The sequence below is a fragment of the Mauremys reevesii genome, linkage group 8 (genome assembly GCF_016161935.1).
Source record: "Mauremys reevesii isolate NIE-2019 linkage group 8, ASM1616193v1, whole genome shotgun sequence".
NCBI lineage: Eukaryota > Metazoa > Chordata > Testudines > Geoemydidae > Mauremys > Mauremys reevesii.
Genome location: NC_052630.1, coordinates 30,274,711 through 30,297,328, shown reverse-complemented (window position 1 = coordinate 30,297,328; position 22,618 = coordinate 30,274,711). Strand labels below are relative to the sequence as shown.

Genomic DNA, 22,618 nt, shown 5'->3' with positions numbered 1-22,618 from the left:
ATTATTTACTCCTTCTCATAATACAAGAAGAAGGGGCCATCAAATTAAATTAATAGGCAGCAGGTTTAAAACAAACACAAGAAAGTATTTTTTCATGCAATGCACTGTCAACCTCTGGAACTCCTTGCCAGAGGGTGTTGTGAAGGCCAATACTATAACAGGGTTCAAAAGGGAGCTAGATAGATACATGGAAGATAGGTCCATCAATGGCTATTAGCCAGGATGGGCATGAATGTGTCCCTAGCCTCTGTTTGCCAGAAGCTGGGGTTGGGTGACAGGGCATTGATCACTTGATGATTACCTGTCTGTTCATTCCCTTTGGGGCACCTGCCATTGGCTACTGGACAGGATACTGAGCTTGATAGACCGTTGGTCTGACCCAATATGGCCATTCTTATGTTCTTATGAAGGAGATAGTTAAATTACCTCTGACTGCTTGAGATGGAAAGTCCACTGCTGGTGTACTGTTCATGGCAACTGCATTTTCTTAATCTATTTACATTTTTAGGCTTACAAAAAACCTCTCATCTTATTTTAAAGAGGATACTGTAAAGTGTGTGGGGGGAGGGGCAAAATCATAACTACTCATACTGTACGTCAATGCATAACAAAGAAAAACCCACACTTAACTGTAACTCTATCTGCCATCCCACCCCACTATCCATTATAACAACTAATCCTCAGAGCTTCCCAAATTCATTTATAGTCAATGAACAAGTAACACATTCCACAGATGTAGCTTGGTTTTCTGAATGAGGCTTTCTGAGGTCTGCAATCTATAAGTGCATAGAGTGGAGTGGGCAGAGATGATTAGTTAGATAATATCTGGAAAGTAAGGACTCTCCCCATCATGCCAAGTATCTATGGACACTATAGGGTGATTTCTAGTATGTATTGGGTTGTAGATTGGACTTTCGGCTTCACAGTGGAATGGTGAATGCAGAAAGATGCTGCTTCTGAACTGTACGTGGAGACTTAAGGTGTGATATGTTGCCATCTCTTGTCTATAGTAGGGATGTAGGGGCTGAGTCTTTTATGTGTTCATGGAGAGTGAAATCTTGGTTTCTGACCCATAGCAGGTGGGTGATATTGAGGATGACCTGTGAGTAGTGTCTGTGGGCCGTGTTGGCAATGTGTGTGATGGAGGGTGGGTGGGAGTATGAGAGTTCCTTGTCTATATAAGTTGGGTAGTGAAGGTGGGGGGGCAGAGATAAGTTTAAACTGTGTGTATATTTGTGTATTTATAGAGTTTCCTTTCACTATACATCTCTATTGTTAAACCCTAAAACACGTAACATTACTGGCTATACAGTCCATCTTTAATGTTAAGTAGCAATCTTAATTTAAAGCAAATAGTGTTTGTGGTGTTTATAGTGGTTATATACAATGGCTACTATTTACTAGTTTTGAAGGATTTTTAACAAATATATTAATAAACAAGGGACATGAATGAAGTGATTAACTTTCAAAGGATTTCACTCAGCGATATGTACATATTGTTCAGGTTCTACAAACAGATTCTCAAAGAGGTTTTACCAGTTTAACTACCAACTTATAGCATGTAAAGAAAAAGCAGTTGGCTTGTACCTGGAAGTATGAGAAATATTGCTCCTGGAATAATTACTGGTACTATTTATTCCTTATCACATCAGAACTAAAATATGCTTCAGTACTCTCTTTGCGAGTGATTCCATGTGTGTCAAAACAAGGTCAGTTAAGGTCTAGTCTTTCACAGCTTTCCACACCATGGATTCCCAAGTGTGTGCAAGGCTTGCAAGACTGGAGCTCCTGGTTTTTAATAGGCACAATATGTTACCTGAGAAATAATGACGAGTTGTAGAGCAGTCATGGGCACTTTCTATAGTGTAGTGTCCAGGACTGTCTTAGAGAAGCAAACGTGTCAGGAATGATGCTCTCTCTGTGTCTCACTCTCACCTTAATGGAATTCTATCTTTCGCCTCCAAGCTATTTGAGCAACATGTCCTTTTAACAATATGTTTCATAATACATGCACGCAAGCACCATTTGCTGTTCACGTAAAACTGCACAACCTAGCACATGGTCTTATGAAGTCTGAGATGACAAGGTATACAAGTTTTTTTACGGGTCTCTGGGTTTGGGGGCTCTGAAGAAAATATACACATTCTATATCATAGGCAACATAATGTGTAGGACTTAATGCAGCGTTTGGTTACTCTCTCTGAGTGCTCTAAATCATGAAATCAGAAAAAAAATTAAAGAAAAAAGAGAGACTGCAGAATAGTGAAGCACTCATCTGGGGTGTAAGAGTCCCAGGTTCAAGTCCCTGCTCTGCCTGATTCAGGCTACTTGCTATTATGAGTTTTCTCTCACACACACACTCTCACACCAATTTATAGCAGAAATTCTATCCTGGGCCTGAGAAACATTCCTGATTGAATTTTCATAGATACTGATAGGTTTGTATGCAAAAAAGTTACAATGTTTTTCCAACTACAATTTTGTTTTGTTGAAAAACTCCCAACTACCTTTAATAAAAACATGTTTAAGCTTCTCAGAATCAGGCAACAACAAACAAGACTAACGTTTGTCAGCAGTTTTCAAATGGTAATATAGTAGCTCTTAATAACTTTGGGGATATGCACGTCTCTCTTCACATGGCTTAGAGACAGATGTACAGTAGCCATGATGTGCAAGCTTCATAAGGCCTTGGGCTATTGCTTCTAGCTAAGGTTTTATGCATATCTTTTGCCTGTTGATTATTTTTGCTAGTCACAATGTAATACTGCAGTAATTCTTTAAGCCTTCAGTGGATTGAAAAAAATCTCTTGTTAACAAGACAATCAAGATATACTGATAGAGTCTTGAAGACACTAGAGGCAGAGATATAAACAAGGAACTTGCACTCGGTTTTGCAGACTTTGAAGAACAGTAGGATGGTAGTAAAAAGAACTATTTATGAAACAAATATACACAAATATAACTCATTAGGGTGAAGAAAGAGGGGAGAAGTAACCCACCTGGTCATGCATATAGTCAGAATGGCTTTGGAAATACACGTGTTGCACAACCTCACCTGCTGTGTTTAGGCTTTAAACAGTTATGAGGAGCCAAGGCATATTTTTCCAGCAGTTTTAAAAACATTTCTTTCACATAGGAATGTTTATCACTCCACCCACAAGAAGCATGACATTTTTCAACCAAACTGTAGCATTGTATCTAAAATGAGCAACACTGATTTGTATAAAGAACATGTTCTTTTGATATACCAAATCATCTTCATATTGTATTAAATCCATCTCTACCTATAGGACTTCATGCTTGTCACTGTTGTAAGTGATGACAGAGAACTATTTACTCCAGAACCACAGGTCTCTGCTACTTGAACTAAAGAAGATTTTCCTTTAAGCTGTAAATACTCTGGGGTCTATGACACACAGTTGAGCAGTGCTGGTTCCTTCCAATAGATAAGCATAGATACAAATACATACTTATAGTATTGTGTGTGTTTCATAAATTGACACTTATTCCTCTCTTGCTAAAAAAAAATAAAAATAAATAGTATGGTATCTTTTAGCTGTTTTGCTTTTGTTTAATGTATTAACAAAGGCAGTTAACATTTTAACACCATAGGTCCATATTCATCTCTATGCTGCACATATCAATAGCCTATGAAAACTTTCTAAATACATAGCTATAGCTGTCAGTAAACACATTTTTAGCTATGTAGAAGAGAGAGATTTGGCTGGAAACAAATCACAGCTTTTCCTGACAAATTCAACAAGTCCATCCCCAAATAGTTTGAGGTTGGGAAAAGAGGAAAACCTAGTTGTACACAAATATTATTACCTTTCTGATTAATGCAAGTGAGGAAAACACATTTATTTTCATCTCCCTCTAAAGAAAAATAAATTATCAGAATTATTTATTGATACAGACAGATTTCTTCAGAGTTCACTTCACCTGGCATCACAAAGACTTTCCAAACATCACACAAGCTTGTTGTTGGGAATAATAAATAGGGCACACCGGCCTTCAATATATTTGATAGGCTTCGTCTGAGACATATCACATCAAATTCTAATATAGACTATCAGCCTGATCTAGAGCAGTCCAGACTCAGTTACGCCAGTGTAACTCCACTATACTGATGTAACTGGATGGAGAATCTGGCCCTAGAAATGTAGGTGTACGTAGTCAGAACTGGACTTTGAAGCTGACTTTCCCAGACCAAGACACTTGCCTATTCCTTCTAGTGGAGTCATCTTACTGTTCCTAAAATGCCTCATGTTTTAAAACGGGAGAGTACACTACCTCTACCACCAGAAGAATTAGAAATGGTGGGTATTTTTCTTGAAAAAAGAAAGACATGATTGTGCACAATACTATGAAATCTGCAAGTTTCTGTTTCACTTGCATATGACTGGAGAGCCAGCATATCACTGGTTAACCAAAACAATCGCTAACTGTACCACTGAAATTCTCACTTCTGCATCTCCTCTTCAGTCTTCATTCTGGATTGCATAACACTCCCTCTTTATAGTATTGGGACAATTAGCAAAACACTTGGCTGTCTTGTGACTGGGCAAGAGTGCCAACTTCTGTTTGATCAAGGTCTTCTGCTTTTCTGTTTATAATTGAATGGATTGGAAAATCTGAGTCTGATGTCTTTCGAAGGGCTTTTCTTCACTGCAGAATTAATTCTGACTTGTACTCAGGTGTTGCTCCAACCTGACTCCAACCCACATACAATAATCCTCTCATTTAAGAACTTTACACCCAACCAGCTCTCCCACCCTGGAGTGCAGGCTAAAGACCAAGAGTTATTTGCACTTCGGCTGGTAACCTGGTGACTTTGCAATGTTAACGTTTAAATCACTTGCATGCTGATAGTTCTCCAGTGCCTTTCCACAGTTCCCCTTCTATGCCCAGAATGCCACACAGTTCTCACACTGTTCATTAGGAAAGAACCACAGAGCAGCTCAGCTTCCTGCAGGACTAAGAACGGTGGTATGTGCCCCCAGAAGACCTAATGTCTCACAGGAGCGCAGAGCCAGCATGGATGCAGTTGAGTGGACACTCAAGTATGGCCTTGCAGTACAGCTACACAGGCTGGGCTTACCCAGGAGTTCAGACCCAGATGCCCATCACCCAAGTTAGCTCAGCAGTGAAAACAGATCAGAATTTGCAAAGCCCCCTGGACTAGCCTTCAGGGAACTGATAAATGAGTTCCAGTTGACCTGAGTTCATTCTATTGTACAACATGAACACTACCAACAAAAGTAGCCAAAGTACCAGTAAGCCTTTTTGTTAAGTTCATTGTCAAATCCACTGGTTGTGTAGCATTGATTGTCAACCTTGATAATGCTCCTCATTAAAGCTTGTTTGATAAGGGCCAGGTAACAATTCTTGCAGCCTTTCTACGTCAATCAAATACATGCACATCCACCTGTGCAGACATTCAAAGAGACTTGTGTAGTGTACCAATTACCTTTGAAATGCAGTTTTATTATACTTAATATGAAATCTTATGGAGTTACAAATGTAGTATGTGATTTTTTTGCTCATAGTACCTTCTAAATGGGTCATTATTTTATGAATTACTTAGGTCCATGGCTAGGAGAACTTTGCATCTTTCTGAAGCCCACAAAGTTCTAAGAACCCGAGTGTCTAGAGACACCCGAGGAATAGGCTACCCAATCATGGAGCTTCTGTGGGTTGGCCACAACAAGAGGCAATGGGCTCTTCACAGTCCGGAACTCCATGCTCTGGCAATAGGTCCCAGTGTGAAGGTCTTTTCTGGGCCAGTCGTATAATGTGGAAGTCGCCAGCCCTCTCCACTCCACACTCCAGGGCAGAGTCATAGCCACATAATTCAGGGCACCACAAGATGTTGGCATAGGGAAGTGACCTGACCTCCTTCTGTTCCAGGTGACAAGCTGCCTTTGTTTTGTGTCAAGAAATGGTGACAAAATATTATGATATCATAACAAAAAGCTCTGCCCAAACCGAACTCTCCTGTGGTTGGTTTGGGCAGGCTCAGATTTCTGCTTTAATTGTTCAATCAGCCGTAGTCTATGCCAAATCAACAGACAGTCTGTTTAGATATGTGAACTTTAGCTTTGACTGGAACTTGGCCTTCCATTGCCTACAGATGGCTTAGACAAATTAAGTTTCTCCTGGGCTGACTGCTTTCACTAGAACCAACCAACCTCCACCCCTACCTCCACCCCCTTCTGAGCTTTGTGCACTGTAACATTACAATGCCTTCAGGCAGGAGTAGGCCATTTGTTTATGTATAAACAGTCCGCACACTCCACCTGTACGAAAGTTTGTTTTTGCATCACTAGCAGATAACAGGGTTGTAAATTTTATTGCTAAATATTGCAAAAACAGGTACATCATGTTTCTTCTATTTAGGGCCTGATTCTGACCTCATTTATACCAGTTTTATATTAATGTGACAGACTTATCCCTGATTTATAAGACAAGCACAAAACCAGTAACAGGCCCTTGAAGGTTATTTTTCTAAATACTGTTATTTTTTCTTGTTTTGAAAATGCAGTTTTACAAACAGAACTTCAGACAAAAGTGTCTATCATTCTCCCAAGAGTAATATATCACAGGACAAAACACAAAGGGTTAAATTCATGCTTGGTGCTACTCCATTTACTTCTGTGCTGTTCCACCAGGAATTAAGTTGGCCCAATGTATTTGTTTTGTTATAAATTCATACTGTATAGTGAACTATCCTATGTCATAAGGGCTCTACATGATGGTACAAAGTAAAGCTGGTGAGAACATTTTCAGCAAAATGTATTTTTGGTGAAACGGGCTGTTTCATCAAGACGTTTCAGTTTTGATGCAGTTTTCGATGAGAAATTTTCTGAATTCCAGGGCTCTCCCTTCTAACTGCAGAGAGAGAGAGACTAATAGAAAATCTGACCTTTTGTTTCTATAACCAGACATTTCAACACATTTCTGTTTAATAAAAATGACCAAAAGGTTCTGGTTCTTCTAAACCTTATAGGTTGTTGCAAAATGGAATTGTCCTCCGGCAGCCAGTTCTACGCAAACATTCCTATTTGCATTTCTGTATAATAACCATTTAGTGTCTTTTTTTGTGAACAATTTCTTTACTGAAGCTGCCATTATTAACGTGGCATCTTCTCTACAACCCCATTTTCTCTTCAGGATCATCTGTTGCCACCTGAATGATCCATCTGGTCTTGATTGTTGCATAGCTTTCTCCATGCTAACTGCTGAGCTGCCGTGTAACAAAGCACTGGAGCTACGTTCTGCTGGATCTGTCTGGTATGTTAAACAGCATTTTGGGATGTTATTTCAATACCATCATATTTAAGTTTGAAAGTAGAAAGAGTAGCCGCAAGATTTTGCTAAGTAATTGTTCTTGCTAGTCCTTGCACCAACCCATTTTAGTGCTTATGTTTGTTTTTTGAGTTCTTATGAACTGAAATATTATGCACCATAGGACTTCTAATGTCTGAGCATCTTACTTGCAAGCAATATCTGAGACTAGATATTTTTTTTTCAGAACTACCTACTTTCATAGAAAAAAGTACTTCCATGTTTTAAAATACATTAATTTATAGCTTCAGAAACTTTGGAAAGGACTTGAAGGTGATTACCTTTGCGGTCTCATTACAGAAAGGCTGCAGGTGGGACAATAAATGGGAGACTCAAGCTGATGAGATTTATATGCAGTTTAATTCAAAACTAAAACCAGCACAGCAATCCCAGTGATCACTGCACTGTACTAAAATCACGTTCTCGGGGGCTTTTCATAATTTGTTTTCAATTTAATTTCAAGGGATAATCTTAGAAAAGTAGCCTCCAAACTTGCACCTGAAATCAGAGGGGGGCAAGTTTTTGCTCTGATGTTTATATTTCTGCACATAGACAAAATGACATCTGTGCGCAGACAAAATCCAGGAGAAAAAAATCCATATATAAGATTGCAGACAGAAGCTCAGAGATTGACTTGAATACTCTGATAACTTGAACTAAATTGTCTTCTAAACATAACACGAAAGACAAGGAACAGGAATGTTAACTTTTTTTAATAGTAAAAGAATTATTATTTTTGTTTATTAGTAAACAGATGAAAAATTACTTTGAAGAAAAGTAAGTTCTTGTAGAAAATAGGTGTACAGGTTTATAAAGGAATCTTTATTGTGAAGATTTTGCATAACTAAGAACGAAAATGTTGATTTTTAATTGCATTACTGTAATTTTCCACATTTTAAGATCATTAATATACTATTATATTGGCATAAGTAGTCACTTTCTCCTGTGGGTCTTACTTACATTCATTAGTGTTCTAGGTTTCAGTGGTGCTGTTTACATATGATACATTGATTCAGTACAGTTTTATGTATGAGACAGTAAAAAAGAGCATTTTCATCTCAATGTAAACCTTAAAGCCTAATGAAAAAAGCTATCTTTCATTTGAACAATATTGAGCAAAAAGAAAACTGCAACATAACATATTTACAGTATTCCCATTCACTATCTATCTATAAAACATGCCAGTAGAACAGGAAATAGGAATAGGAAAACTGAATCTGACAGTGTGTGAGGACAATATGTTAATATCGCCTGCCCTAATAACTGATTTCACTTATAGATTCGCATCACAGACATGGAGGGACTTTCCTAACACTGTTTAGGTACATCCATTCTTTTTGGTCCCTATTTTTACAATTATGCAAAACATATTGATTCAGAGTCTATATTTTCTCAAAAGTGCTCTAGATCTTGAAAGCTATGAGTAATTAGAATAATGGGAAGAAATCGTCTAGCTGACTGGGTGCTGTACATCCCTCATCAAAGTCAACAGGATTTGCAGACTCCTCCGCATCTCTGAGAATCTGGCCCATTATGGTCATAGCTGTTTGTATCCAAGAGTTGAACTGAAGGGAGGGGTTGGGGGGAAACCACCTCAGTAGGATGGACTCATAGCAGCTTAAAAACCCTCATTGCAATCCTTGAAACTCATTCATCAGAACTAAGGGTCCAGTCCTGTAAAAAACTAGCCACATTCCCTGGAATGAGAATATTCCCACTAACGAGGACTATTCGTGTAGTAAATGTTTGCAGGTTTGTATGCTAAGGGTGGATGCTGGTTCCTGGGGAGTGGAGAGTAGAAATGGGACCATAGCAATGGAAATGATTACATGTTGTAAGATGAAACCAGGTCTGCCCAGTAGAAGGTGTAGAAGAGTATGAATCTTTCCTTGTATGTATTACTATTTCCTCTGGCTGAGAGTGTGAATTTTATTAGCCTAGATGGGACTGCATTATGTTGTGATTCTAAACCGAGTGCCCAGTAACTCACTGAACAAAATATGTTAGTGTCTTAGTTTTGCTCCCTCTTCTTCTGTCCCCTCTCTCGCTGTCAGCTGTTTTCATTAAGAAACTGGTCTTGCACAGGCCCAATATACACAAGAAGAGTGTGTCAAATGTGTGTGTCTTTGTGCTGAATATAGTTCTGGGTTGTTTTTCTTTTAGCAAGTGATATTTCAAAGGAAACTGCAACCTATTCAAAAAGCCATGAGTGTATGAATGTAAGAACTCTATTTTCTTTATGTGGAAGTAAAAGGATGGGGCCCATAGAGGTGGGGACCACAATGGAATGTCTCAGCAGAGTGTGGTGCCATGACCAGAAGTGGGCATAGAAATCCTGAGTTCTCTGCAGGGCTCTGCCATTGACTTGCTTTGTGGGTGTGTCTCAGTACATCAGCCTGTTAAAGGTTTATGAAACATCCCCACTGTGGGGCTTTAGACCTGAGCAATTGATATATTTAAATTATTTTGAATTTCCAGGAGAATGGGATGATGTGAGTGCACAGACACCATGTTAAACAGAACTTACAGTGATAATGGGCTGTTTCTTCTAACATTTTTTAATTCAAGAGAGCCCCTCACCCCTCAGAGTGTCAGATCATGGGACAAATCCAATCCCTCTATACTTTTGCCTTTTCCAGAAGGAAGAGTTGTCACAAAGACTAATTACTCATCTTGCATGTCAAATGCAAACATCTCAGCTATAGATTTTTTTATTCTTGACCTAATATACACTTTGAATGGAGCCAAAGTTTTGATCAGTTTGATTAGATTCTTCATGCGTAAAACAGGAATGAAATTTTAGTTTTAGAAAATAAATTTTGGAGGAGGTCTCAGATGCACTGTAACCAGTAAAGTCATACTAAACAACTGATGTTCCTAGCACAAACCATATAGCCTACTCTTTACCCTCTGGTATTAAAAAGCATCAAACCCAGAAATCTCCTCTTTTGAATCATATTTAGATGATGATTCTGTGACATTTAGAAAAAGGGTTTTGGTTTTCTGGCCAAACACATTGCAGAACACAATTGCCGCAATAGCAAGTGTGTTAGACAGGCCTTCTGTCCGGATGATCTGCCTATTAGCTCTAGCTCAATGCTGTTAATGAAATAATATATTAAGTGAATAATGCCATTACTAAATAACATTCATACATTATTCTACAAGCTTTCACTCACTAGAACTCTTACTATATTTAGTATCCCTTTGTTCAGTTAGATTATCAGCATCCATGGTTACATTCAGGTCATAAGCTGTTTGAGTACAGAACTAAAACCCCCTCTACTCTGATCACACACCCCTTAGTTATCACCTACCACCCCACACTGAAACCCATGCAGGGTATCAAGAAAACAAATAACTATAACCCATATTTGATGGGGACCCCATCCTGAAAGAAATTTTTTTCTGAACCCCTTTTCTAGCCTTCAACCTCCCACCTAACTTCGTCAAGCTCATCATCAGAAGCAAACTCCCCATAGACCAGAACACACCCTTCAAAGTGGCACTAGACCCTGCCAGAACAACAGATGCAAATCCTGAAGACATAACTCCACTCCTACAATCATCATCACCTCCCCCCCCGGAACACACCTTTCAAGATAGATGAGTCCTGCACATGCCTATCACAATATGTGATGTACCTCGTCCAGTGCACTAAATGCCCAACAGCAACTGTGTGGGTGAAACCAGACAATCACTACTCTCTCAAATGAACTCGCATAGAAAAATGATAAAAGACAAGAAACCACATCACCTGTGGGTGAAAACTTTACATTCTGTATGTGATCTCTCAGTCCTCATCCTCAAAGGAAACCTGCACAACATCTTTGAAAGTTGAGCCTGGAAGCTGAAATTCATAACTTCGCTAGACACTGAAAATCATGGATGGATTAGAGACACTGGATCTATGGCTTATTACAACAGCCTATAACCCACTAACTTTCCCCCCCACACACACACACAGCTGCTTACCTCCCCCTTCCTTTTTTATTGTTAGACTTTGTGATTGCACATTATAGGAAATGTGTGGGACCCTCCTCCCCATTTCCTTGTAATGGAAAAGCTTTGACACCAAATCCATACACAAGAGAAGTGCCAAAAAGAGAATAGGTGTTTAGAAACTTGGTCACCCTTTCTAGCATACTCAGAAAAGGACAACTCCCCATCAACAAGCCAGGATCTTTGGCCATTTTATTTGAATATTAACTGGATCCTGAATAAGATATGTACCATGTAGTATGGTAACGTTTTATTGTAACTTTGCCTGAATAGAAAGTTTCGAGGACTAAGGGGAAGCATAGGAGAAAGCACAGAGATGAGCACAAGAAAAGAATGGGAAGGGGGAACTGGGATGGGTGGCAGAAGGAGGGGATTAGAATGGGGACTAAGCAGGGAGGGATGCAGGAGTTGGTAGGCAAAGATGTAATGCTCACTTGATGAGGAAAATGGAGTTTTTCAGTCTTTTAGTCTATAAAGCAGAGGTTAACAGAGCTCAGACCATGGGTCAAATGTGGTTTATAGGGTTATACAAAATGACCCCAGCTGTTCTTATTCTTAATATAGAGAGGTGACCTGCTGAATAATGCCCAGCATGCAATAATCCACCTTGAGCCCTTTCTTAGTAATGCCATTAAAATGTAAAAACAGAAGGAGAAGGGGTGTTTTCCCCAGATTTCTTTTCTCCTTACTTCATTAACCACTGTTACATAGGCAGAGATTCATAGGCCCATGAGAGACTGACCACAGTGCACAATCACTCCCTCTTACATTGGTTGCCAAAAGAGTCAGAACTTGAATTCTTTTTAAAGATGTTTCCGAGACTAAGCGTCTTCCAACTCAATTCACTCATAGTGGTCCTGAGTGAAGATCTATCAAGTTATGCTATAATGGCAATGTTCCAATTATAAGACGTGTTCATCTGTACAGCTAGAGACACCAGTCTCGCTTCTATTGTTACATAATCATTAGCATAGATTTTTGTATAAGGTCGCTTGCTACTTTGGTGCCAACACGTTTGTTTTAAATCTCCAGAAACACGTTGGTTGGATTTTTAAAGGCTTAGTGGGAAATAATTGAAAATTAGCATTATTTACCATGTCCCACTAAAAGACGAGTCTTGACCCAAGTTGTATACCATATAATGACCTAAAAGGCGAACTTTGTAATTGGTCTAATTGTGCAATTTTTTGCTCCATCCTGGAAGAGATCTCTACCAAGAGAGACTACGTCTACACTAGCATTTTTGTTGGTATAACACCCCCCCGAGCAACATAAGTTACAGCAACAAAAGTGGCAGCGTAGACAGCACTATGTCAGCAGGAGACACTCTCCTGCTGCCATAGCTAATGCCACTTAGGGAGACCAGATGTCCTGATTTTATAGGGACAGTCCCACTATTTGGGGCCTTTTTTAAATATGGGATCCTATTACCCCCCACCCCCATCCTGATTTTTCACACTTGCTGTCTGGTCACCCTACTGCCATTTATTGGGGGAAGTTTAATTATGCTCCCATTGGCACAGCGTGGCTACATGGGAGATCTTACAGAGGCGCACCTACATTGGTACAGCTGTGCCACTGTAAACTCTTTAGTGTAGACATGGCCAAAGCTTAAAAGCACAAGAATGTTCTGCTGCTTTGAAGGTTAACACCATGTAGGGAAAGTCTAATTGTACATTGATTTGATTTTTAATTTTGATTGTTCAGTAATAGCAGAGCATATAAAAAAGGTCTGGATTTTTTCCTTGGTATCACACCATGATCCAATGTTTCCATACTGATAACCATGGAGAATTTGGATAATACTAAAGTATGCAAGGTTGTGACCTCATTTATTTTTAACTAATTGAACATGTGAGAATTTGGACAATATACGATCATATTAATCTGTATTTTGAACAACTTCTGTCATAAGAATCAGCACTGACCTACTCTGTGCCTTTAGGCGTGTCACTATCACTATGCCTCAATCTTCACATCAGTAAAATGCAGGTAAATGCATAATTTATAAGGGAGGGGGCTTGGCAGGGAAGCTTAAAGTAAGCTATGTAAAGCGCTTTCATATCCTTGCATGTAAAGTACAATATATCAGACTGCATTTATAACATACCAAAGATCATTTGCCGTTCTCCATAATCAATGCACAAGAATCCCCTTAAAATGTAAGAACAAAGCACCCAGCAGACAATTAAACACTGAACTTTGCAAGAATGGTTCCAGGTAGTTAAGTAGTTGCAAATGTGAAACCCTAATTGCTCTCATCGGGGTTTTGCCAGTCAAGCGAACTCCTATTGATTTTTTTTAAAAAGGTGATTTCTCAAAATCATCCACCTTTTCTTTCCTCTCTTGGTATTGGAGTCTGAAAGATAGAACTGGAGGGGAGAAGGCGTTAACAACCTTGATGATGTTCAAGAACAGCGTGTTTATACTGGGATCCATATAAAACGCTTCTTAAGAAATTATTGGGCTGGGGAGAGAATGCGCCCAGCAATGGTGCCAAGCTGGAGGGAACCTCCTTTACTGCTTGAGTTTGCCACTTGTTGGACAGTTATTTGAAATTTTTTACCCCATTTTTCAAACTAATTCCTTCTGCTTCTACAAGTTTATGCGATGCAAGGCTGAGATATTGCCATCTCTTTTCTTCTGGTCAGGGTGATGCATATAAGCCCCTTAGCCTTGTTACCTTGTGCTCTTAAATAGAGATTTAAAAGGGATGTTTATAAGTACCGTGTCCAGCAACTGCCTGACTAAGGTGAGAGATGGGTTCATGGGATAAGAAACACAGGCCACTCTGTGTGAGTTGCTTGAGCAAGAATGCATGCATGTGGCTTTGTTCCTAATGGCAAATATCTCTTTGGGTTTGGGGGTGCTCTGGACAGTGTTCCAACAGGAAAGCCTCGCCCTGAATCAGAGAGTACATTGTAGCATTAAAGAGAACTTTAAAAGTAAAGAGAGTGACTTCTGGGGGAAAAGAAATATTTGCAAGGTTACTTGTAAATTGTATCCCAGATACAAATAGTGATGGCTGAAAGATACCTTACTTCATTGCTTGTTGTAGTAACCTGCTTTACAATAAAATAGCCACTGAGAGCTAGGACTTGTCCAGGGTATGTTCTTGGGAGTTAGCAGCTCCACATAATGCTTGCTCAGAAACTGGTGCCTTTTATACCTAAGAATGTGTTGTGACCTTTGACCCTAGGCATGTGGTGATCTGGGAAAAGTAGTCCTAATAGCTGGGTCACTATTTTGCTGTAGCCATGTTTCCTTGTGAGGGAGTAATTATTAAAGAATGTGAATGTTTTCTCTTAAAATATGGTGATAAATTATCTAGTTAGTTGCATCACATGTGAATCAACCATTGGGGGGTTGTAAATGAAGAGGAAGACTAGAATTGGTTTCCGTGGGTATTATATATTAACAGCCAGTTACATGGTTACCAGGAAGAGTGTCTTGTTCAATCAGAAAAGAATAAAAGCAGAGCACAGTAATTTTGCCTAAGCAGGATTTACTGAAACCTGGTATATTAATAGCTGTCATCTTGGAAACCATATTATGGTCAGCTGTGTTTTAGAAGCAACAAAAAGAGCTGGATTTTGCAATGTGTTCTTTCAAAGTCACTTAGAAGGTACTACAGAGTTTCCTTACAGAGAGGCCAGGTGCTGCTGGGTTTCTCTTTGACTTTGGCTGTATGTGACACAAAGCACATAGAAAGGCCTGAGCTAATAGTGGTCAGCCACATCCCCATTTAAAGTGACTTAATCGGTATCACATCCTGGAAAGGGGAAAAAAGTTGTAGCATTATTTACAAAATGCATAGAGGCAGCAATAAATGACTATTAAGTACGATGTTAACTGCTAATGCATCCTGCTACAGCTGTTGATGTTCTGGAGGGCAGGCCCTTGCAAGCTGGAATAACATCCTGCTCTTCCTGCATGAGAGGGTGAAGCCGCATGCCCTTGTGTTGCTTGGATATACACGGGGCTGGAGGGAAGCACTGTAACTGACTGGTGCCAAAAGAGAGTAGAGCATAGTGGTGTGATCCTGTTGTTGGAGAGCCCCCAGTCACTGCCACTATCCAGTCCAAATCTATACGCTCCAAATCCTCAGTCAAAGAATTTAACCTGCAGCTCAAAGAATCAAATCACGTTTCCAGAAGGTTTGCTGAGGAACAGTAATGGTATTTTGTGCATTTGGATAGACTAGCATGCATAAATGTCGAACTGCTTGTGTAAATAGGGCTGGACCCTGCAAGGCTCTAACACTCTTACCCTCATCTAGCTAAGCATGTGCTTTATCTTGATCACGTGATTAGACCCACTGAAGTCGAATGGAACATCGTGATTGCTGAAAGGTAATCACTTGCTTGAATGCATCACTGACTGTGGGTGAGACTGCTTGCAAAATGTATCCCCCAATCAAATGCAAGGTTTTGTGCACACAAAATAGATGCAGGTATTTTATAGGGGCAAAACACAGGCCCATTGAAATTTGGCCCCCAAGCACAACAAGCAGGAAATGTCATTCTCACGTGTGGTCTGAAGATCCAGACTCCAGCTATTAGGTTCAGGGCCGCCCAGAGAGGGGGAGGGAGGGCAAGTGGGGCAATTTGCCCCAGGCCCGGGCCCCCCAGGGGCCCCCACAAGAGTTTTTTGGGGGCCCTGGAGCGGGGTCCTTCACTCAATCCGGGGGCCCCGGAAAAGTCTCGTGGGGCCCAGGCCCCCGGAGCTCCTTCTGCTCCGGGTCTTCGGCATCGGGGGGGTCCTTCCGCCCCAATTACTGCTGAAGTGTGGGCCCCCCGCCACCGAAGACTCCAGGCCCTCTGTATCCTCTGGGTGGCCCTGATGAGGTTAACAATAAAGTTGCTCAGCTGTTGGTTCTATGTACTGGTGGCCTCAGTACAAATCATAACAAGACATTTAAAAACACATCACTACACTGTGCTGTGCAATCACAGCAGAGAGAAAAATGTGGCAGTCAGTATGGAAACTGACCTCTTCTCTCCCTCTCAGGGTTTGCCATCCCAGTCAGGTAGAAGGCACTTTAATTTTAAAATGAACGTTCACTCTGCCCAAATTTGATGAACCATTCAGGAAGTAGCTGAATTCACTTAGGGTATGTCTACACTACCAGATTAGTTCGATTTAACTTAATTCAAATTTGTGGAATCGACCTTACAAAGTCGAATTTGTGTGTCCACACTAAGGACACTAATTTGACTTTGTGAGTCCACACTAACGGGGCAAGCGTCGACATTGGAAGCGGTGAACTGTGGGAAGCTATCCCACAGTTCCCGCAGTCCCCGCTGCCCATTTGAATTCTGGGATTTCCCCACAATGCATGCTGGGGGGAAAAATGTGTCAAGGGTGGTCTTGGGTACTGTCATCATTCAACGTGCTTTCGGACGTCTCAAGGAAGTGCTGTGCATCCAGGAGGCTTTGAAAGCTAGGTTCCTCAGGGAGCAGGGTAACCTGTGACTGTTCAGTTTCTTTACAGAGAAGCTGAACCTGCCCCTGCTTCAGTTACTGTTGACTTTCTTCTGTGGTTACATACCCCCTTCACCACGTTTCCCCCCTTCCAACACACGTTTAAAAATAAAGTTAATGGAACATTGTTAATTAACAACGTTTTCTTTATTAATGAATTCGCGTTAAAGGGTTGAAACAGGGATGCAGACTGTGGTGGGTAGGGTGTGCAGTGATGTTGACACTGCTTCTACACTCGAGGAATGACAGGCTCCTGCTCCTAGAGCGGTCTGCAGTGCCGGACTGGTTGTTTCAACAGAGCCTGCCATCCCTCCTTTTCGGGACTCTGTGTGAGGGGGCTACGTGACCTTGTGGCAGGGGAGGATGGTTACAGATTCCCCTGCTGCGTGGCTCTGTGGTTCGGGACAAGGACCGCTGCATAAGTTCAGTAACCGCCCTCCCATGCCACAAAGTCACGTACCCCCCACCCACACAGAACATGGAAAACACCTCCCAGACCGACCAGGGTACCTACTGACTGCACTGTGTGTGTGACCTGCTGTTGATCCTGCCCCCATGTCTGTACCCTGGTAAAGGTGATTGTCCTATGCAATTAACAACCCCCTTCCCCGCCCCCCTTCACAGACAGTCTTCTGTAGAAAAACTTGACGGAAATAGTAATTAACAGCAAACTGCTTTTAATAATCAACTACACAGTTAGGGGATGACACTGGGATTGGGGCTTCGGTGAGCCAGGAAGGGAAGGACTTCTCAACATTTAGGGAATGAGAGCCTTCTTGTATTTGTGCACTCTGCAGGGGTGCAGTGACAGTTTTCATGGCCCCTGTGGCCCCTCCTTCTTGTTACTTTGGGTGAGGGGGGTTTGGGACTTTGTGGCGGAGGAGGGCAGTTGCAGATACAGTGCAGAGGGGCTCTGTCCTCCTGCCTGCGGTCCTGCAGAACATCCACAAAGCGCCGGAGCGTGTCAAATTTTCCCTGGGCATTTCCTGTGGCTGGTCAGAACATCCAAGCTCGTACTGCTGTCCAGAGCGTCAACAGAGTGGTGCACTGTGGGATAGCTCCCGGAGCTACTAAGGTCGATTTCCGTCCACACATAGCCTAATTCGACATGGCCATGTCGAATTTAGCGCTACTCCCCTCGTCGGGGAGGAGTACAGAATTCGAACTAAAGAGCCCTCTAGGTCGAACTAATTAGCTTCCTGGTGTGGATGGGTGCACGGTTAAGTCGAATTAACGCTGCTAAATTCGACATAAACTCCTAGTGTAGACCAGGCCTTAGTGTCACTCATTTGTGGGACCCTGACTCAAACAAAATAATAATAATAAAAAACATATAACAAATCTGGGAAACTCCAGAGTGGGGCATTTTTTGTGGGTTTTTTTGGTTTGTTTTTTTTGTGGAGAGAGAAGTTAGAGCTCTGAATTCGATCCCTGATTTTGGTTCAGGCCCACTTGTTTTTGTTGTTTCCACCTGAGTAGTTACTATTTGGGTTACCAGTCCACTGGTACTAAGAGGATCAGCTTCACCTGTCCCACATGGCAACAAGGAAATATTAGCAGGCATTAAAGGATTAATCTGTACACAACCAAGATCTTCTCTGTCCCTCGTGCTCCAGAATTTCCCTGCGCTTGGACACTGGATCTCTCGTTGCCTTTGTTTAGGTGGCCTGACCTGCACTTTCTGCAGCCTTCATAACTGCCTCATTTTCATATTATCACTTATCATCAAGAGGTTTGCCACAGCTACGACCTTTTTATTTTTTCCCTGTACAGGGTAAGGAATGTTAAATAGACTATTTGATTAAAAACAAAAACAAAAAGTCCAGATCTACTGTAGATTGAGGGATTCCAACTCTTCAGGGCTGTATTAGTTACTTGCCAGGGGCCAAAAGGCCATGCTTAATTTGCATCTGTATTTGCATAAATACCATCATCCAAAAATGCACACAGTTACAATATTTGCATTCACTCATCTCTTACAGGATAGATAAATAGAAATGGCTTATTGCAATAAAGACCTGCAGTTGATCTGTTTTGTCCTCATGTAACTTGTACAGGGAGATGGATTTTAATGCTCTCCAACTGCAACAGTCACATGTTGTACATCCCCTTTCTGTACAAGCTCCACTGCATCCAATGTGTAATGGAACCCCTCAGAACCACTAAGGACACACAAAATATAACTGTGATGCAGAGCCTGGTCTTCTTGTATCTCTCACTATGCATCAGGATATAAACTGGGCAAATTAGCTGGGTGTCACATAGGCCAGGAAACAGGAAGTTCTAGCCTGAGGACATATGCAAATCCCAGTTCTCAAGGACTACAGGATAGTGTACTTCAGTAGTAACACTGCACCTATGCTGTTGCCAGATACCTACCTCCCAACCACATTGTTTTCCTCTCTGGATTTTGCCAGGTCATCTAACTGTGATGTACTGGAGGAAGAGAGGATGAGGGAATTGATGGTGGTCAATGTTTTCAAACAGGGATGCCCAAAATGTATGAATCCATCTTTATAGCCCTAGATAAAAGTGACCTGGTTATCGGAGGTTCTGAGCATCCCTCAGTCCCACTGCATGAATAGGAGCTGCTTGTATTCAGCACCATCTAGTTCTTACAGTGCATTTGACACCAATCAAGTGCCTCCTGAAGCTCATGGCAAATGCTTGATTGCAATGGGCCCAGGACTTTAGGATGGAGGTTTGGACGTATACCTCTGAGCCACAATGCCCTGTTTCATCTGGCACATAGGAATATCCACCTGCTTTGTTCTCAGATAATATGTAAAGACAGTGTGATAGCAGAGTCTACAGCTCAGTAACATGGAGCAGATCTTGGGAGGTGCATGAGTGAGGTGTCCCTTGCGCACCCCAACCCACTCCGCCCTTTATGTAGTGTAGTGTTTATGATAGAATCAAAGCTCAGAGACAACTGGCAGCAGTGATTGGAAAAGGGCCATCTGTTAAGTGTCTCTCTGGCTCCAGTTTGGTCCAGCACAGCCCTTGTTTCTTTCTATGAGAAATTTGCATCTTAATATGACAATATTTTCCTGATGATGGACAGCGTGTGACTAAGTTCCATGTTAAACAGATTCCGAGCAGCTGGCTGCCAGCCCTTGGAAATAGGGCAGATTGGGATGATGGCACAATGAGTGCAGTGGTTGTTAAGGAGCAGGCTTATCAGTAAAAGTGAATTTAACCTTGAATTCATTTAACTGGTCAGCCTGGACTGGAGGAAATTTATTTTGTAATTAGTCAGGTGCTAGTGATCAGATTTCAAAAGACATGGCTGTGTGTGTGTGTGTGTGTGTGTGTGTGTCCATGACCTCATGTGAGGAGCAAAAGGGCTGTATCTCTCCAGGCTTCTTTACATCCAAGCTGCACCGGTTTCACCACAAGTGTGATTAGTATAGTAGCCCTCATGGATTCTTATCATAAACCAGAATCCCATTATGCTAGGTGCTGTACAAACAGACAGCAAGCAGACAACCTCTGTCCTGACGTGTTCACAATGTAAGAACATGGACAGCATGTGGAGACAGCAAACAGGGAGAGCACAAGGTAACAATGAGGTGATGCTAGTCAGCATGAAAAGCAGTGGGCCCAGAACACTGGCTGCCTTACCATTGGCTAACCTAGCCCCATTTTGTATGCAGAGCAGGCCACAAGCTGGGTATATGCTTAGAGTAACAGGGAAATGTGGTGTGAGGTGCTTCTAGCATGTTGAACAGAGCACTGGCATAGGCCTCACGAGACCTGGATTCTATTCCTGGCTCTGCCACTGGCCTATCCGGTGACCTTAGGCAAGTCAGATTCCCTCTCTGTGCCTCAGTTTCCCCATATGTAAAGTGGGATAACAATACTTCCTTTGTAATGTATGTAGAGATCTACTTATGAAAAACACTATGGAAGAAATAGTGCCTTTATCACACCTGACTTTGCCAGTGCAGTAGAATAGATGATGCACTGCATGCTGGACATTGGGTTTGGGCTGAGGGCTAGCTGGGGGGAAGTGCAATCTAGATAAGATGCACATGATATCAGTAGTATGGGGGAAAGAACCAGGAAAGGTAGTAAGTACCGTATCAGCCCGCCTGTCTGTGAGGGCATTTGGTATGGGTAACAGCAGGGTCTACACAGGTCAAGGGTACAGTTAAACCTGAGGTTAGAGCTGGGTGTTCTGTAGTCCCTGTAGACAAAAATGACACTTTGGCATGTGTGTCCGATGACCTGAGGTTTGCCCAGGCCTTTTTCACTTCAGGATTAGATAACTACAACAGAATCTCCATCTGGGGGGCTACTTGGAAACAAGTGGGGCACTTACCCAGCAAAGCAATTGAATCACAGAATATCAGGGTTGGAAGGGACCTCAGGAGGTCATCTAGTCCAACCCCCTGCTCAAAGCAGGACCAATTCCCAACTAAATCATCCCAGCCAGGGCTTTGTCAAGCCTGACCTTAAAAACCTGTAGGGAAGGAGATTCCACCACCACCTCCCTACGTAACCCATTCCAGTGCTTCACCACCCTAATATCCAACCTAAACCTCCCCCACTGCAACTTCAGACTATTACTCCTTGTTCTGTCATCTGCTGCCACTGAGAACTCTTTGGAACCCCCTTTCAGGTAGTTGAAAGCAGCTATCAAATCCCCCCTCATTCTTCTCTTCTACAGACTAAACAATCCCAGTTCCTTCAGCCTCTACTCATAAGTCATGTGCTCCAGCCCCCTAATCATTTTTGTTGCCCTCTGCTGGACGCTTTCCAATTTTTCCACATCTTTCTTGTAGTGTGGGGCTCAAAATTGGACACAGTACTCCAGATAAGGCCTCACCAATGTCGAATAGAGGGGAATGATCATGTCCTTCAATCTGCTGGCAATGCCCCATCTTATACAGCCCAAAATGCCATTAGCCTTCTTGGCAACAAGGGGACACTATCGACTCATATCCAGCTTCTTGTCCACTGTAACCCATAGGTCCTTTTTTGCAGCACTGCTGCCTAGCCATTCGGTCCCTAGTCTGTAGCAGTGCATGGGATTCTTCCATCCTAAGTGCAGGACTCTGCGCTTGTCCTTGTTGAACCTCATCAGGTTTCTTTTGGCCCAATCCTCTAATTTGTCTAGGTCCCTCTGTATCCTATCCCTACCCTCCAGAGTATCTACCACTCCTCCCAGTTTAGTGCCATCTACAAACTTGCTGAGGGTGCAGTCCACGCCATCCTCCAGATCGTTAATAAAGATATTGAACAAAACCGGCCCCAGGACCAACCCTTGGGGCAATCCGCTTGATACCAGCTGCCAACTAGACATGGAGCCATTGATCACTACCCATTGAGCCCAACAATCTAGCCAGCTTTCTATCCACCTTATAGTCCATTCATCCAGCCCATACTACTTTAACTTGCCGGCACGAATACTGTGGGAAACCGTATCAACCACCAACCAACCATAACACTAGCACTACAAGAGCTGCACTGGATTTCTGAGTGAACTCTGTGCTCGTTTGGACTATTAAACTCCCAAATGGTTTAGAAGCTGGTGTCCTGAGAGTCCACCTCTTTCCACATGCCATACTGGACACAAGTGAGTTCAGTGCAAAAGTCAGATAATAATGGGCTGCTGTCAGAGCATCCTCCAGGAAGCCTTGCATTTGGAATTTGCTCTTCCAGAACCCAGATCTGTTAAGATGGATCTTGCAGCATGTCCAGATGCGTTTTCCCAGGGACTGGGGGAAGAGGGTATTTGAGGAAAGGAAAGCTTCACGTATAGAACAGTCTGAGTTTTCTC

The 22,618-nt window shown here is 41.9% G+C and overlaps 1 long non-coding RNA gene across 6 annotated transcripts in view; it reads left to right on the top strand.

Annotated features, from left to right (window-relative positions):
- Positions 1–22,618, top strand: part of LOC120369960 — a 50,171-nt gene that overhangs the window by 20,966 nt on the left and 6,587 nt on the right. For all 6 annotated transcript variants that reach the window (XR_005583529.1, XR_005583527.1, XR_005583526.1 and 3 more), the window contains one exon: positions 7,174–7,293. This is a non-coding gene — a long non-coding RNA (uncharacterized LOC120369960). The remainder of the gene's footprint in view (positions 1–7,173; positions 7,294–22,618) is intronic.